Below are 16,653 nucleotides of genomic sequence, written 5' to 3' on the forward strand. Positions count from 1 at the left end.
TTTATCATACATTTGCCTTTCACTTCATCCAGGTGAGAAAAGTATTTAGTAGACTTCCTGAAAGCTGTCTTTTTACTGTTCTGGACCTGACCCCCATTTGCCTGCACACTTATAGTCACAGTGTTATAAATGACTACAGACATGGGTGTGCCAAGGACAATATATCATCATCATCATCATCATTACCATCATCATCATTGTTATTAATCTCCCACAACATCTAAAACTATGCCTTATACATAGGAAGCACTTAATATTTATCAAATGGATGTTAGACTAGACTTGATTTGTAAAAAATGTTGTAAGACATAGTTCACCTGTCCAACGCCCTCATTTTGCAGATAAGAAAATTGATGTCTAGAGAGATTAGTTGATTTGGACAAGGTCACAATCACAGTAAACATCATAGATGTGCTTTGAGTCCATGTTTTCTAGAGTCAGAGTCAATGTCCCTTGCATCACTCCATGCTGACTATTAAAAGAGAAGTGATTGCATTATATTAAAAGAGAAGTTATATCGTAACTTATGAAACTTTTCTCAGTAGTTGAAGGGATTAGAAATATATATCTATATCTATATCTCTATCTATCTATCTATATGTCTTTATATGAGGGTATGCGGGCATATGAATACATATGTGAATGTGTATATATACGTTTACAGGTATACATAGATAGAGGGCACAGGACCAATTTAACAGGAAGGGATGATACTTAAAAAGTGAAATTAAGAGGTGAGAGGAATATAACGAGAGGAGATGGGGAGAGACAGAGTGGGGCAACTATCTCATACAGAAGAGGCAAGGGAAAATGGTTACAATGGAGGGGAAGAATAGGAAGGCAAAAGGGAATGGGTCAACCTTATTCCTATTGAATCTGGCTTGAGGAGGGAGGGAAATACACACTAAATAGGGGATCTCACCCTCCAGGAGAATAGGGGGGGAAGGGGATGTGAGGGGGGATGATGGAAGGGAGGGCAGGCTGGGGGGGAGGGAAGTTGGAAGCACCCACTTTTGAAAAGGGACAGGATCAAAGTAGAGGATAGAACAAGTGGGAAGTGGGATAGGAGGGAGGGAAATATAGTCAGTCTTTTACAATACATCTACTATGTTATTGTTTGCATTAGCCGCACATGTACAACCTATACTGAACTGCTTGTCTCCCCAGTGGGGGTGGGTGGCGGGGGGGAAGGGAATGAATATGGAATTGAAAGTTTTAAAATCAAATATTCAAATATATGTATATATATATATGTGAGTGTATATATATATACTATTATTAATACCATCTTACATGTTATTAAGAAAAAAAAGATATACAGGCACTGAGGCATAGAGATCCACTGGAATTGTTGAAACGGGTATGGGAGAAAATATGGGAGAGAGCAGATTGGAGGTGGGGATATCCTGTGGGACTGCTGTTTTGGGGGGATGGGTGGGGGAAAAATGGGGAGAAAATTTGTAACTCAAAATCTGGCGGAAACGAATGATGTAAATCAGAAGTTAATAAAGCATTAAAAAAGAGAAGTTATAAAGGGTCTGTCTTTGGATAATTTTAAGAAAATAAAGGAGGCAACTATTATTTTGGACTGATTTGAATGTCAGAATTTGAGTTAAGGGAATTGATTTTGTGACAGTCTTAAAACCTTTCTTTAAAGGTGACTAAATAGCATATTGGATGTTGAGTCAGGAAGAAAACAGTTAAAATGCCACACAAGGAACTTATTATCTATATGACTGTAATGGAAATGCAGATTTAAAGATCTTCCCTGCCCCTAGGCTAACGTGCACCTGGAGCCTGGGGTGGGAGGCTTGTTTTTCAGTAGATGCTTTTTGATTGGCCAGTGGGTCAATAAGGTTGTTACATTCTCTGAGCCAGGAGAAGGCTATATAAGCCCTGATGTGTAGCTTTGTTTTGGGACTCACTTTGAGAAGTATTCTGTGATTTGATCTGAATCCTGGGAAGCCGTTGTTGAGAGTCCCCCGGCTTTGAAAAACCCAGAATGTGGAAACCCAGATGTTGACTGGGTATGGATGTAATGGTTGGACAGTTTGGAAAGCTGTCTACTTGATGTTTCTGTCTTGATAATTATGCCTGTATACTCTGAGGTTCAGGGTGCTGACCTTTTCTTCTGAACAAGGTAAACGATATATGTCTGACTGATTAAAGTAAGCTTGTTCACCCATTTTGAGTTGCTTTCCTTTAACAAAGCAGATCCAAGAACCTGTGGTAGCAGCAAACCCTGAGGACGCACTTGGGGTGCTTGCCACTACAATGACCAGAGCAAAGAGACTTAATTTCTCTGAGTATTACTTGTTTCCTTCATCTGAAAAATGGAGACAATAATGGAATGTATAGCTTACAGGGGATGTCATGAGGATTGAATGAGACAACATATGTAAAGTACTTTGCACTCCATATAGTTTCATATAAATGTGAGTCATTTTAAAGAGGAAAAATAAACTCTGATTATATTATTTTATGAATATCTCTATTATATGTATGTTTAGATAGATATAAACACATAAGTTTCACCACTACATGCAGGTGGCAACAGACATATAGTTTTACTTCCATATGTTGTTTGAATTTGAAAATAGGAGTCTCAAAGTATTGTGCTTTCTATTATTTTGGTTTACTTTGGGCAAGAATAGCCTTTCAACTATATGCTATTTGCATAAATAAGTGAAACTTGTACATAGAAATATCATCCAGTTACTATAGGCATATTGAGCATAGGCTTTCATTCAAGAGTCCATAATTAAAATGAAGGTAGCTAGTAGACATTTATTAGGTGCCTACTATGTGTAGGGCATCATGCTTAGTACTTGCTAGTACTTAGTCCCAGGAACACAAAGAAGGAAAAACAAAAGTTCCTATCCTCCATGATCTCACTCTCTTGGAGAGTGTTTAGAGCAATCACCCTCCAGGCACTGTTGAAATCCCTTCCCTCTTCTCTAAAATACACACGCACACACACACACACATATACAATACACATATATAGAGATATAGATAGATAAAGATATGTATATATATTATATATATACACAATACCCTTGTGAATTACTATTTCATGTAGTCTGAATAGTGGGGAGATATAAAAGTTTTCAAATATGCACACACACACATGCAATTGATCTGGATTTTTAAAGGACCATTGGAATCATAGGGAAGAGAAAACAACATGAAAGATGGAGGCAGTGGCATTGAGGGTTAAACAAGAATAATGAAATATTGGTTATAAGGGAAGAAAAGTAATTTAGAACTAAATCACTGAACATTTTCATAGCTGGGTTACCCAGTCTTAAGTCAATAGATGTTAGTGAACCATTGAATGATTTTGAGTGGGTGTGGAAAGGGGTGTGTATATGTGTATGGGGGGGAGGGGTGGCATGATAACAGCTATATTAGGAAAATTAACTGGGAAACATTCTACAGGTTGCAATGAGATGAAAGAATACATCTGAAACCTATAAAGAAAGGAACTCCATGCAAGAGATAGAATAATTATAGCTGGGTAAAAACAGAAGACACAATCTCTGGTCCAAGCAAGAATCTTACATGTTAACATTAAAGAGTTGTTAACAATCAGAGCAGTGCTCTCATTATAGAAACCTTTCCCTTCCTATACCACATGTCTACCGTAGTGAGCACAAATTTATGGTCTTAAGCGTAGCTGTAAGAATCTTCATTACGGTCATGGTACTCTACCTGAACACTAGCCCCAAACCCCACAGGAAATTTCATTTATTAATTAAGCCTATTTAGGTAAAGATTAAGGATAGGGAAAGGAAGATTTGGGTAACTTGAAAATGTCTCAGTGGGCATGAGTGCAATCAGATATATTGTGTGGTTAGTCCTTCACTCTCAAAAAGGACCATGACATCAGGAAGATGATGCCGTGCCTTGCAAGTGAATTGGATTTAAGTGAGGGTGGGCTATGCAAAGTCACCAGTCTCACTTTATCCTCTGGAGCCATCTGGATCCAGTGGTCAGATACAGGTCAGGATGACTGGTGATGGCCCAGGATTCAGTGGGAGACCTTGGCCTTTTCAAGTTAAGCTCTTTCTTCATTCTCACTTTGACTGAAGCAAGGCCAGCAACCTTCCCGCCCCTCCCTTTCACTCTTTGTCTCCTCTCTTGTTTTCCCTCCTCTCCTCTTTCCACATGGGGTATCATGCCCTCACCTGAGGGTACTCTGCCCAAAGGAAGGTAAAATTTGAAGACTGAAACCTATCTAGATATCTTGGGATTTACTGGCTAGATTTCTTTCTTAAACACCATGCCTTAAACCCAATTCACACTGGCTCTCATTGCTTGGCCAACAACAGGTTCTTAGCCAAGTGCTAGTTACTCGTGATCATCCTTATGATTTAGAGTGAATGTAAATAGTAAATCAGATCCATAGATTACTAAAGAAGGGAAAAGGGAAAGCATCAGGCTTGATGGAAAGGGAACTGAAAAAACTGGAGCTGGTTCTATCCTCCAAAGTTCTTAAGGGGAGACACCTATGCTGGCTGACCTCTATGTCCCTCAATATGAGGAAGTTAAGGCAGTCTTACAGTCTAGCCTTAGAGAGCTTATGACCAATGTGAGGGCAGAGAGAATTCAAGAAAAAAGACTGAAACACACACACACACACACACACACACACGCATACACACAGATCAACACACAAACAGACAAACCAGCACAGAGGATCCTAAAATCAAAAGTAAAAATGAGTCAAACTTTAAAGAGAAACAAAGCACATTAAATGAAAATAATATATAGGAAAGTGAACAAATATTTCCCCTTTAGAATTTTATTGATATGTTTTGATTTTAAGCAGTGTAAACATTTCCAGATTACCTCAGCTCCATGAGAGATCTCATTTAACAAAGCAAAACAATCAGGTAAAACTAATAATATTAACTTCATCTGCAAATGATGTAACATTCCACATCTGTAATACTCCCCTACACATACTCACAACTTTTTATTTTAGTTTCTTGTTGATAAACAGAAATCTCTTTTTTTCCTTCCCATCTCTCTCCCCACTAGGAAAAAAGAAAAGAAATTTTTGTTAATAATAATACCTACAGCCAAGTAAAATAACTTTCCCTCATGGCTGTGCATCTTCAAAGGTACATAATCAAGTATTTTATACATTCTGGTATAATTTTAAATTGAATATCACTTTTTATCTTTTTCTGCTGTGTATTATTGATATTATAAAAATGCTGATTGTATATATGATTTTTGTTTTACATTCTGCAAGTTCATTAAAGTTTTTGCTTAATTTAATATTTTAGTTGACTTTTGGGGGTTAATTGAAATTAGGTACACCATTATATCATTGGCACAATGTGATGCTTTTGTTTCTTCTTTACTTTTGCTTATTTCTTCAATTTATTTTATTTTTTTTAAGAAATCGGGGTTAAGTAACTTGCTCAAGGTTACATGGCCAGTTATTATTTCTGGGTGTGGTGCTGAGTATCTGAGCTCAGATTTGATCCAGGTCATCCTGACACTGGAGCTCGCTGAGCCACCTGGCCACCCCTAAGCAACTGGGGTTAAGTAACTTGCTCAAGGTTAAACGGCCAGGTGTTTCTGGGTGGGTGCTAAGTGTCTGAGCCCAGGATTCTGTCTCCAGGTCTTCTCAACACTGGAGCCGGTGCTCTTACTTGCTGTGCTACCTGGCTGCCCCTTCAATTTATTTTTCTTATCTTATTGGTTTAAATTATATATTTCTTGTTCTGTTAATTTGCACAAATCTATATTTTAAATATTTAGATATCATTTAACTTCTTGATTTTATTAGCATAGAATTGGGCAAAGTGGCTTTTTACAATATGTGTATATATATATATATATATATATACATATATATGTATATATATATATAAATAACACATTTTTCATACTGATAATTTGGCTTTTCTTTCCTTTCCTTAGTAATCAAAATTTCACTGGTTTTAAAAATAATATCTCCTGGCTTTGCTTAAATTCAATGACTTTTTTGTTCTAACTTTTGGTATTTTCTTCTTAAATTTTAAGAATTATATTTAGATGTTTAATTGGGGCTCTAATTCATCAGTTTTCTAATATTTTTAGAACCATTAGATTCATTGATCTTTCTTTTGTTGTTGTTAATAAAAGGTTTTAGAGGTATGTATTTTCCCCTGAGAACTAATTTGGCTACATTCGAGAAATTTTGATATGTTGTTTGATTGTTAGCAATATTTTTAATTAAATCATCTATTGTTGCTATGATTTCTTCTCTGACCCAACAGTTCTTTGGGATGAAGTTATTTAGTCCTCAGTTAAATTTAGTGCTATTTCATCAATATTTTATTTAAAATAATTTTTATTCTATTGTGATAAGTAAAAAGATATAATATTTCTGTTTTTCTACTTTTTTTGGTAAGGCTTTTGTATCCTAAGACATGATTGATTTTTGTAAAGATGACAGATAAAATTAAGAAATACATATATTCCTATTTCCATTCAACAATTACCAGAAGTCTTATTATATCTAATTTTTAAAAAAAATTTGTTCAGATACTTAATTCCTCTATTATCTATTTTAGTTAGTTTTATCTAGGTCTGATAGGAAGTAAATTGAGATTCCTCACCATTATAGTTTTACTGGCTATTTCATTTTAAAATTCATTTATGTTTTTTTTCCTAGAAGTGCTTAGGAGATATGGCCATCAATACATAAAGAGTTATGATTGAAATAATTGCATTGGATATGTTAATTTTAGCAAAACATAGTTTCACTCCTTATCTCTTTTAATTACATCAACTTTTGCTATTACCTTGTCTGAAATCATATACTGCTCCTGCTTTTTATGTTCCCCAAAGGCATAAGAGATTCGGCTCCAATCCCTTATTTTAACTCTGCAAGATTCTTTATTCTTAAAGTTGGGTTTTATTGTAAATAATATATTGTTTTGTTTTCTAATTAATTATGCTCACCTATTCCTTTTATGGATAAGTTTGTCCCATTCACATTCACAGTTAAGAGAGATCATTTTTTAATCTCCCCCATCCTGTTTTTTTAATTCTTTTTCTTCTATGTACTCTTTTCACTTTTCCTGTTTCAAGTTGTCATGTTTTACTGCTTTTTCTTTTAACCCTCTCTTCATTATCCCCTCTCAAAGCTTAGGGTTCATTTTACTTATAACTGATTTCTCTTTTATTTCCTATATGTCTTAACATTTCATATTTGTTTCTTATATATAAAGATCATTGTTGTTTGTATTCTTACTCCTTCTGTCACTTTTATTTATTTTACTGGGATATTTATTCCATTCCTATTCAAAGTTATGGTAGTTAGGCTTATATTATTCTTCTTTAAAATTTTTTATTTTATTTAATTTTTAATTTATATTGTTTTACTTTTTATTCCCTTCTTTTAAATCTTTATTTTGTCCCTATGATTAGTTTTGTATACACTGCTTTGGTGGTGGTCTATGTTTATAGGTTTTCCCCCACTCCTTTCACCTATTTGTCTATGCTATATACATTATTTGAATTTACTTGAATTATAATTTTCTCCCTTTAAAAAAAACTCTTTTCACTTTTGTTCTTTCCCTGTCCTCATTTAGTTAAAGAACAAGTTCAAAACCTTCTCTTCCTTTTTCTCTTACAGCTGTTTAATTTTAGTAACTTTCTTCACTGAGCTGCCTAAAAATAGGTGAAATCGACTCAGGTTTGAAGCAAAGAAGGTCAAAGCTCCCATGCAGATCAGTGGGGTCAGGCCTGTGAATGACCTATGTACTTCCGACTTAGGCAAGGTAGGAAGAACTAGGAGAGAGAGAGAGACAGAGAGAGAGAGAGAGACAGAGAGAGACAGAGAGACAGAGAGACAGAGACAGAGAGACAGAGAGAGAGAGACAGAGAGAGAGAGAGAGAGACAGACAGAGACAGACAGAGAGACAGAGACAGAGAGACAGAGAGAGAGAGACAGAGAGAGAGAGACAGAGACAGAGAGAGAGACAAAGAGAGAGATAGAGAGACAGAGAAAGACAGAGAGACAGACAGAGAGAGATGCAGAGGAAGAGAAAAACAGAGTCAGAGAGGAAAAGAGATAAGATACAGAGAGACAGAGATAGATGAGGATAGAAAGAGATAACTTCTTATATAATATTTTATGCCAGCACAATTGAAAAATTAAAGGAAATTGAAAATTATATGCAAAAATGCAAGATACCCAAGTGAACTGAATATAAAACAGACATCTTAATCCAGTTTCATAAATGGAAATTGAACCAAAATTCAAATTACCAATTAAAAGAAACCCTGTTCCAGATAAGTTTGCAGGAAGATTTGGTACTAAATAATTCATACATACACTATCCATATTTTCAGAACCAAGACTGAATACACACTACCAAACTTCTTTATGAAACAAACATAGTTCTGATGCATACATTATGGAAGGATAAGGGAAGATAAAATTAATGAGTATTGATTTTAAAAATTCTATTAAAAAGTCAAGAGTAAATACCCCAAAATTATTTATTTTGACCAAGATAGGTTTATATCAGTTGGCCTTGGTGTAAGAGGACTGAGTGTTCTCTCTTCTCTGACCTGAGGTGACTAGAAAAAGACCTTGTAAAGTTTGAAAAGTAGGAAAATATAGATTTATTTATCATTTGCATTCCCGAGCCTAGTAATGGCCTTCACATATTCAGGAGCTATGAGTTTACCATTTGACTTTGTATGTTCTCTAAGTTTGAGCCTTCAGTGACCTGTGTATAAAAAGGGAAAGTGTGCTCAAAGACAGAGGGGATGTTTTGCTATAGCTTCTTAGTAAATACCCCCTTCATAAAGGTTAATTAACTCTGGCTAACTAATTGATAACTAAGGTAGAACACACAGCCTGAGAGTTCTTGAGTGATACTACTAGAAACCTTCATCCACTTAGAGTTAATTCTAGAGCCCCAAGGTAAAAATAAAATTCAATAGCCACCTTTGGGAGACCCAACATGCCAGTGTGAGTGGATAAACATTTGAGTGATTAATTGGTTCCATTGAGAATTCTGGGACTTCTTTGTTTAACTTGAATGGATTAGAACCCCAGTTATATAAGCAATAACAATATTGGAAAAATGGGGAAAAATAAGAAAGTCTTATTCAAATTAATTACAAAATGCATGAAGTATCTTGGGTCAATCAACCAATGCATGCTCTAGATTTGACTTATATAGATGAAATCAGAAAATGTTCATAAAAAAATCAAGAACAGCTTTGATAATTGCAGGGATATCCAGTGCTGAAAGGCCTTGTCAATATAATGAGAAAGATAAAATACTCTCTGGATTAATTTTCAGACTGAGTGCTATACCAATCAAGCCAGCAAGGGAATACTTTATATAGATAGTAAAAATTTAAGAAAAAAATCACTTGGAAGAACAAAAGCCTAGAATCTCAAGGAAAATAATGAAATAAAAAGGAGGAATATAGGAGAGATTACACTTATAATCCTCAATTTATATATAAAGCAGTAATCATTAAAACCATTTACCACTGGTGAAAAATAGGAAATTATATCAGTATAATAAACTAGATAATGAAACATCAAAGACAATTGAGCTCAATAACATAGTGTTCAATAAATCTGAGAACATAAATTACTTTGATAGGAATTCCCTATTTAATAGTAACTTCCACAAAAACTGGAAAGTGGTTTGGTAGAAATTTTTAGTCCATCTCCTTAAACCATAAGCTCAAAATGGAAAGTGACCAGAATAATAAAGGTTCTACAGTAAAAAGAGAAGAGAATCAAAATCAGGTGCAATAAGTAAATCTTAACCAACCAAGAGAGAGTTAATCATGAAAGTTAGAATATAATTTTGATAGCATGAAATTGAAAACATTTGCAGGAACAAAATTGATGCACCGTTAGATGGGAAATTGAATTTAGTATAAAAATCTTTGCATCAACTATTCAAGATACACAATGTATACCTGGATAGAGCTCTCATTCTTTCTTGTATTTTTTTGTTTGCATCTTCTTGTACAAAATAATTATGGAAGTATTTTACATGATTGCACATGTATAACCTATATCAGATTGCTTGCCATCTCAGGGAGGGGGCAGGGAAGGAAGGGATATAATTTTGAACCAAAACTTTTAAATAATGTTAAGAGTTATTTTAATATGTAATTGAGGAAAAATATATTATTGTTTAAATTAAAATATCCCTTGCCATTTCTATGCCATACTCTGTTCTCTAGCCTCTACTTCTGTCCATAGTTGAAGGTCCAACCCTGTGACCCTGGGTCATCACCTTCTTCTACATATTATCATCTTCTTATAGAATATAAACTCCTTGAAGGCATGGATTATTTTGCTTTTTAAAATTTGTATCCCTTTCAGCACCATACTTGACCCATAGTAAAGGCTTAATAAATACTTTTTCATTTGTTTATTTAAAAATTCCAAACAATTAAAAACTATATGAAACATCATTCCAGATGTCTAGGAATAAATGGAGTATAAATCAAAACAATTTTGACCACATCCCAAGAAATTTTAAAAGGATGGGAACAGTAAATACTGAAAGAACTGTGAAGAGAAAGGCACACTCAATCACTTTTGGAACGCAATTTGTTGTCTTTCTAGGAAACTTACTAAAATATCCACACCAGTATCCTTTATTGCAGAGAATTTGCTACTAAGCATAAACTTGAAGGAGGTCAAAGAGAAAAGAAAGCCTTATGTATACCAAAATTATTATTGTGACTCCAATAGTAAAAAGTAGGAAACAAAGTTGATATCCATAATTGGAGGAATGGTTACATAGATTGTAGTACATAAATATAATTGTGTATTATATAAGAAATGATGAAAGTGAAGAATTCAGAGAAACATGGAAATAAGTATACAGATTGATATAAAACAAGGTAAGGAAAACCAAGAAAACAATAAACATAAGCATGATGATTTAAATAAAAGAATAAAAATCCAAAACAGAATACATATGAATTATAAAAATCAAATATATTTACAATGAGGAAAAAGATATACTATACTTTTTTTCAGAAGTGGAAGGAATTGTGAATGAAAAAAATTGCACATATTCTCAGACAGTATGGGAGTATGGGGAAGAGGAAAATATATTTACACAAGACTGTTATGTTTAAAAAAGGCCAGTATTTTTTAAAGAAGAGGAGGAGATAAAAGACATTTATTAAGGACCTAACATGTGCCAGGTAATATGCTAAGTGCCTTACAAAAGTCAATAAAATACATATATTAATTATACTCAGTTGTCAACTGTTTACAATAGTCAATAACATTTGAAATAGTCAGACACCTCCTCGATTGTCACTTAGCTGAACTCATTTGGGCTTTCTTTGACTTTTCCAGCTCAGTTTATTTTGAATTTTTTTGTCTTCTCCACCATGCCCTGAGACTGGTACCTTGCCCTTTCCTTTTCAGTTTTCTTTTATGTGTTGTCTTCCCCCATTAGAATGTAAGATCTTTGAGGGATTGTTTTTCTTTCTTAAATTTGTATCCACAAAGCTTAGCCCATTGCCTGGTACGTAGTAGACACTTTACAAAATATTATGTCATTTAGTCTTTCCAACAAACCTGGGAGATCAGAACTGTTCCTCTCCTCATTTTACAGTTGAGGGATTTGAGGCAGACAAAGGTTAACTTGCACACAGTTAGACAACTAGTATGTCTCTGAGGCCAAATTTGAACTCATCTGGGTAAATCACTTAACTCTGTTTACCCCAGTTTCCTCATTTGTAAAATGAGTTGAAAAGGCAAATCCCTTTAGTATTTTTGCCAAGAAAACCCTCAAAAGGACACAGAGAGCATGAATGAAATCACTGAGCAATGAGATGTAAGTCAAGATGTAAGGTTTTCACTGAAGGAACATTCAGAAACAGATGAAAATATATTTGGAGATAGAACTAGCAAGGTTAGCAACTTACTAGATATGAGGACAAACCAAGATAAGGATTCAAAGATAATACCAAGGTTTTGAAATTAAATGGAGTATGAATATATTATTAAAAAACTGATTTTTGGGGAAAATAATTAGACTAGCTAATATATCTAATTGGGGCAGCTAGGTGGCACAGTGAATGGAGTGCTAGGCCTGAAGACAGGAAGACATTTTCTTGAGTTAAAATCTGGCCTCAAATACTTATGCTGTGTGAACTTGGAGAAGTCATTTAACCCTGTTTGCCCCGGTTTCCTCATTTGTAAAATGAACTGGAGAAGGAAATATCTCACTACTCCAATATATTTGCCAAGAAAATTTCCAATGGGGTCACAAAGAGTTGGACACAAAGCTGCTTAACAACAAAAATAACAACAACAAAATTAATTTAGCATTAGACATGCTGAATTTAAGATATTAGAAGGAGATTCTGGTGCAGCTAACTAGAAAGTAATGGGGAATGTTGTTTTGAATCCTGGGAGAGATCTCAGGGCAAGAAACAGAGTTAGGGGAAATTAATGATGTATGTATGACAGCTTAAGCATGTATAGTATGTGAAATTATCCTGTACTATGACTTAGTGTTTTATTTGTTCTGAATTCTTGTAGTTACCTGATGAAATAATTTACAAGAGAAAGTTTTACTCAGAGTAAATTTTCAGAAAAACAATACCCCAGTCATGTGGAAGGCATATTCCTTGCCAGTTTGGTGATTACATAATAAAAAGTGTCCCAAAAGTCTTAGTGCCATTTTCAGTCATTAAAGCTATTACGACTTAAAAATGTACTAAGATTTCTGAGACATTTTGTATAGCATCTCTTCTGTCTGAATATAAGATCTGTTATATTCCTGGTTTTTAAAAAAAATACATACATAAGAGATAGTTGTTAAATTTTCAGTCTGAGCATTTATACTTTAGAATTTGTCAAATGCTACAAATCTGGGCTTGATTTATTTTATGGATTAGACTTTCAAAAGTGACAGAGAAGATGTTAATAATACAAAATAAACTTTAAAGTATATTGTGCAAAAAAATTATAAAACTCCAATTACCTTGACTTGAAAGTGTTATAATACAAAGAGAGATTTTAGATCTTTAATTTTATTAGAAGAAGTGAAAGGAAATTGATAAGCCAGTTTTTAAAACCAGGATGGTTACTGACCCTTTCTAGATTTGCTCTTTGTCTGGGGTGTCCTTTAGTTAATGTCTACTGCTTGCCCCAGCAATGCTCTCATTTTGGGCTCTGCCTCTTCACTCAGTGGACACTTCAGCATTTTTGGTCCCACCGAACCAGGTCATTTGTTAGAACTGTTCCACAGTATCACCTGCCTGATGCTGTTACTCCTGGGCTATCAATAACTCTGCTTCATCACTTAAAGAGAGGGGCTCTGAAGTCTGTCTTGTGACAGTCTTGTGTAAAAGTGGCTTTCTTCTGTGAGTTCACTATCTGTAACCAGGATAGTTCGGATATTCTCCTAGTATTCATTCTTTCATGTCACCACTCTATCAAAGCTATCTGTAGGCCTCAATGCCTAGGAATTGACTGTACCAAGACCTTTGGTTTCAACATGATGGATAATTCAGTATGTTTTTGGGTGGCAGGATAAAGGAAAGCAGATTTTTGCCATTTTCTACTTATATGTGAAATTTTTATCTCAAGAAAAATGTTCAAGTATTATAAATCTAAAAGATATCCTGGCTGGAATAATTCTTTGGGGATAACTGAAAAATTAAGATAGATTGGGGAAATTAGCCCTAATGCATTTTCTTAAGATGTGAAATTTTGAAAAACTGGCAAGATGTTGGAAGGAGAAGAAGCAGTGCTCTCTCACGTAACTACTATGACAAAGATGAAGGAAATTCACTAGACTGAACAGAAATCCAAGGAGAAATTAAAATGAAAGGCAGTTTTTAAAGAATTTACTTACTTTTAGTTTCCAGCATTCATTTCCACAAGATTTTGAGTTACACATTTTCTCCCCATCTCTCTCCTACCTCCCACCCCAAGATGGCAAGAAAGGCAATTTTTTTTTTTCAGCAAAGGGAGACAATTGAAGATCTTCAGGAACTATGGAGAAGTTTCAGCCAGGAAGACCTACACAGAAGTTTCCATTTCCTGAGCAAAAGTAAGGCATGGTGAGAGTCCCAAGAGCGATGAGAAATGCTATATCTGTCCCCCTCTTTTCTGAGGTTGTGGAGATTTCCAATGCAGCTAGGACTGGAATTGTATTTGTTTCCTAGGGCAGGAATTATGAATTAAGGAGAAGTTTGTTATTGTGTCACTCTGACCCTGCCATTGGGACAGAATTAGAGCCTACAGCCATAGATATAGGAGAGATCATGTACAGGGGCAAACCTGAGTTTCTGACTCTGAGGACCTTTCCACTGTGATGAATAGAGACTGGGTTCAATAGCTGCCAAATGGAGTTCCAGCCCAGGGAAATCCTGAAGCTGTGTCAACTAAACCATGAACAGGGAGCCTGTGAAGAACACTCCAGTGAGGTAGAAATCAGTTTGGTCCCTAATGCACAATCCCTATTAGCATGGAAAGTTTGTGATACTTTGGTCTAAGATATTTCTGAAGTCTTTGAATAACATAATGCTCAATGCTGGCATGTGGGGTGAATACTAGAATAAAAAGGTCAAAACCAAAAAAATTCCCCTCCATTCTTTCTGTAATTCATCAGAACCTATCCCCAATACAGAGCAGCAAGTTAGGAAGTAAGATTATAAAAATAAGTACACAAAAATATTGATAAATTAGCAATATATATTTAGGTAAGTTCAAGATGCATATTGATAAGAAGATGATAATTCAACAATATCTACTACTGGTTAAGTAGAATTTCTCAAAGAAATTAAGTAGGGATTTTAAAATGATATTAATTGAGATCTCTGGAAAGAAATGGAAAAGAGATCAGAGCTCTAAAAAAGGACAAGGAAATAAAAGAATCATCTAAGTAAAAGAGGTGCAAAACTTGAGTCAAGTAACAGGGTCCTGAAAATTAAAATGGATCAAACTGAAATCAATGTCTCTATGAGACAAGAAATATGGAAAAAAATTGAAAATTGAAAAATGGAAGAAAATGGAAGATACCTCTTAACTAAACTGAAACAGCAAACAGGCCAATGGTAGATAATTTAAGAATCATCTGGTTACCTGAAAATTATGAAAAGAGCTTCCACCACAAAAAAAGCTTGATATAATATTTCAAGGCATCATGGAGGAAATCTGCATAGCATTATTAGAACCAGAGGGGGAAATGAAAATAGAAAGAAAACAGTCAAGTCTAGAACCTTAAAATGGGGTCATGAAAAAACAAGGGGTAGAAAGCAAAACAAAATATAACATAAACAATTTTGATTACCGAAAATAGAAAAGATTTTACACAAATGCTATTGAAAATAAAAATGAAACAGTCAACTAAAAACAGAAATCTTTTTAGGAAGTTTCACTCATCAAGGTTTAATTCCTAAGACACATTCATAATTATTCAAATATAAAAGTACAAGTACCATTTCCCAAGAAATAAATAAGCAAATGATATGTAAAGCAGTTTTCAAAGAAAAAAAAATCCAAGCTATCAAACAACATATATCAAACAACAAAAAGTTCTAAATCACCAATAATTGTTATTAATAAGTAAAATTAAAACAACTCTGTGATTCTTTCCCAGACCCATTATCTTGGAAAAATAACAAAAAAAGGAAAATGACACTTGTTTTAGAGTCTGAGAGAAAAGTAGAATGCAAATCACTGTTGGAAGAGCTATGAGTTGGTCTAGTCACTCTGAAAAGAAAGTTGAAACTATAACCAAAAAGTCTACTAACCTGTACACACTCTTTAAATGTGCAACAGCATTACTTGTTCAATTTTCCAAAGATCAAAGACTATAAGGAATCTATGCACAAAAAGATTTATAAAATTTCTTTTTACAGTGGAAAAACTAAAAACTAAGGAAATACCTAACAACTGGTGAAGTGTTCAACAAATGAAAGTTATGAGTATAATGGAATATTATTGTGCCATATAAAATGACAAAAAAAAAAAAACACCTGGGAAGACATTTATGAACTGACGCAAAGTGAAATGAGCAAAACCTAGACAACAATCTATCCAATAACAACAATATTATAAATAAAGACAATGAAGAAAACCTGAAGAATTATGTACAATTTGATGACCAGAAAGGACTGGTGATGAAACATGCTACTCATTTTCTGAGAGTGAAGTTATGAAGCCAAGTCCAAAATAAGATGCATTTTTTTTGAAAAGGCTAATTTGGTTTTCTTGAATATGAATATTTGGTAGAAGTTTTTTGTTTTGCTTTATATTTCAATTTGAAAAAAGAGGGTAGGCATAACATGACTTTTCTTAAAAAAGAATAAAGGGAAGCAAAGGTCATTGAAACTTTTTTTGGGAGGGGGAAGGCTGGAGTTAAGTGGCTTGCTCAAGGTCACATGGCCAGTAAGTGTGTCAAGTGTCTGAGGCCAGATTTGAACTCAGGTCCTTCTGACTCCAGGGCTGGTGCTCTATTCACTGAACCACCTAGGCACCCCTGAAACATTTTTTTAGGTTCACAAAAGAGACTATAAGTAAAATTAGTAAGAAACATAGACAACTAGAACAGTTTTGAAAATAGTGTGTATAATTTATTGCATATTGGGGGTAGAAATGGTTTTATTTGCAATATCCTT

The sequence above is a fragment of the Petaurus breviceps genome, unplaced genomic scaffold, assembly GCF_028583685.1.
Source record: "Petaurus breviceps papuanus isolate PSGF00001 unplaced genomic scaffold, PetGlider_PUasm1.0 90849, whole genome shotgun sequence".
In the NCBI taxonomy this organism is placed as follows: Eukaryota; Metazoa; Chordata; class Mammalia; order Diprotodontia; family Petauridae; genus Petaurus; species Petaurus breviceps.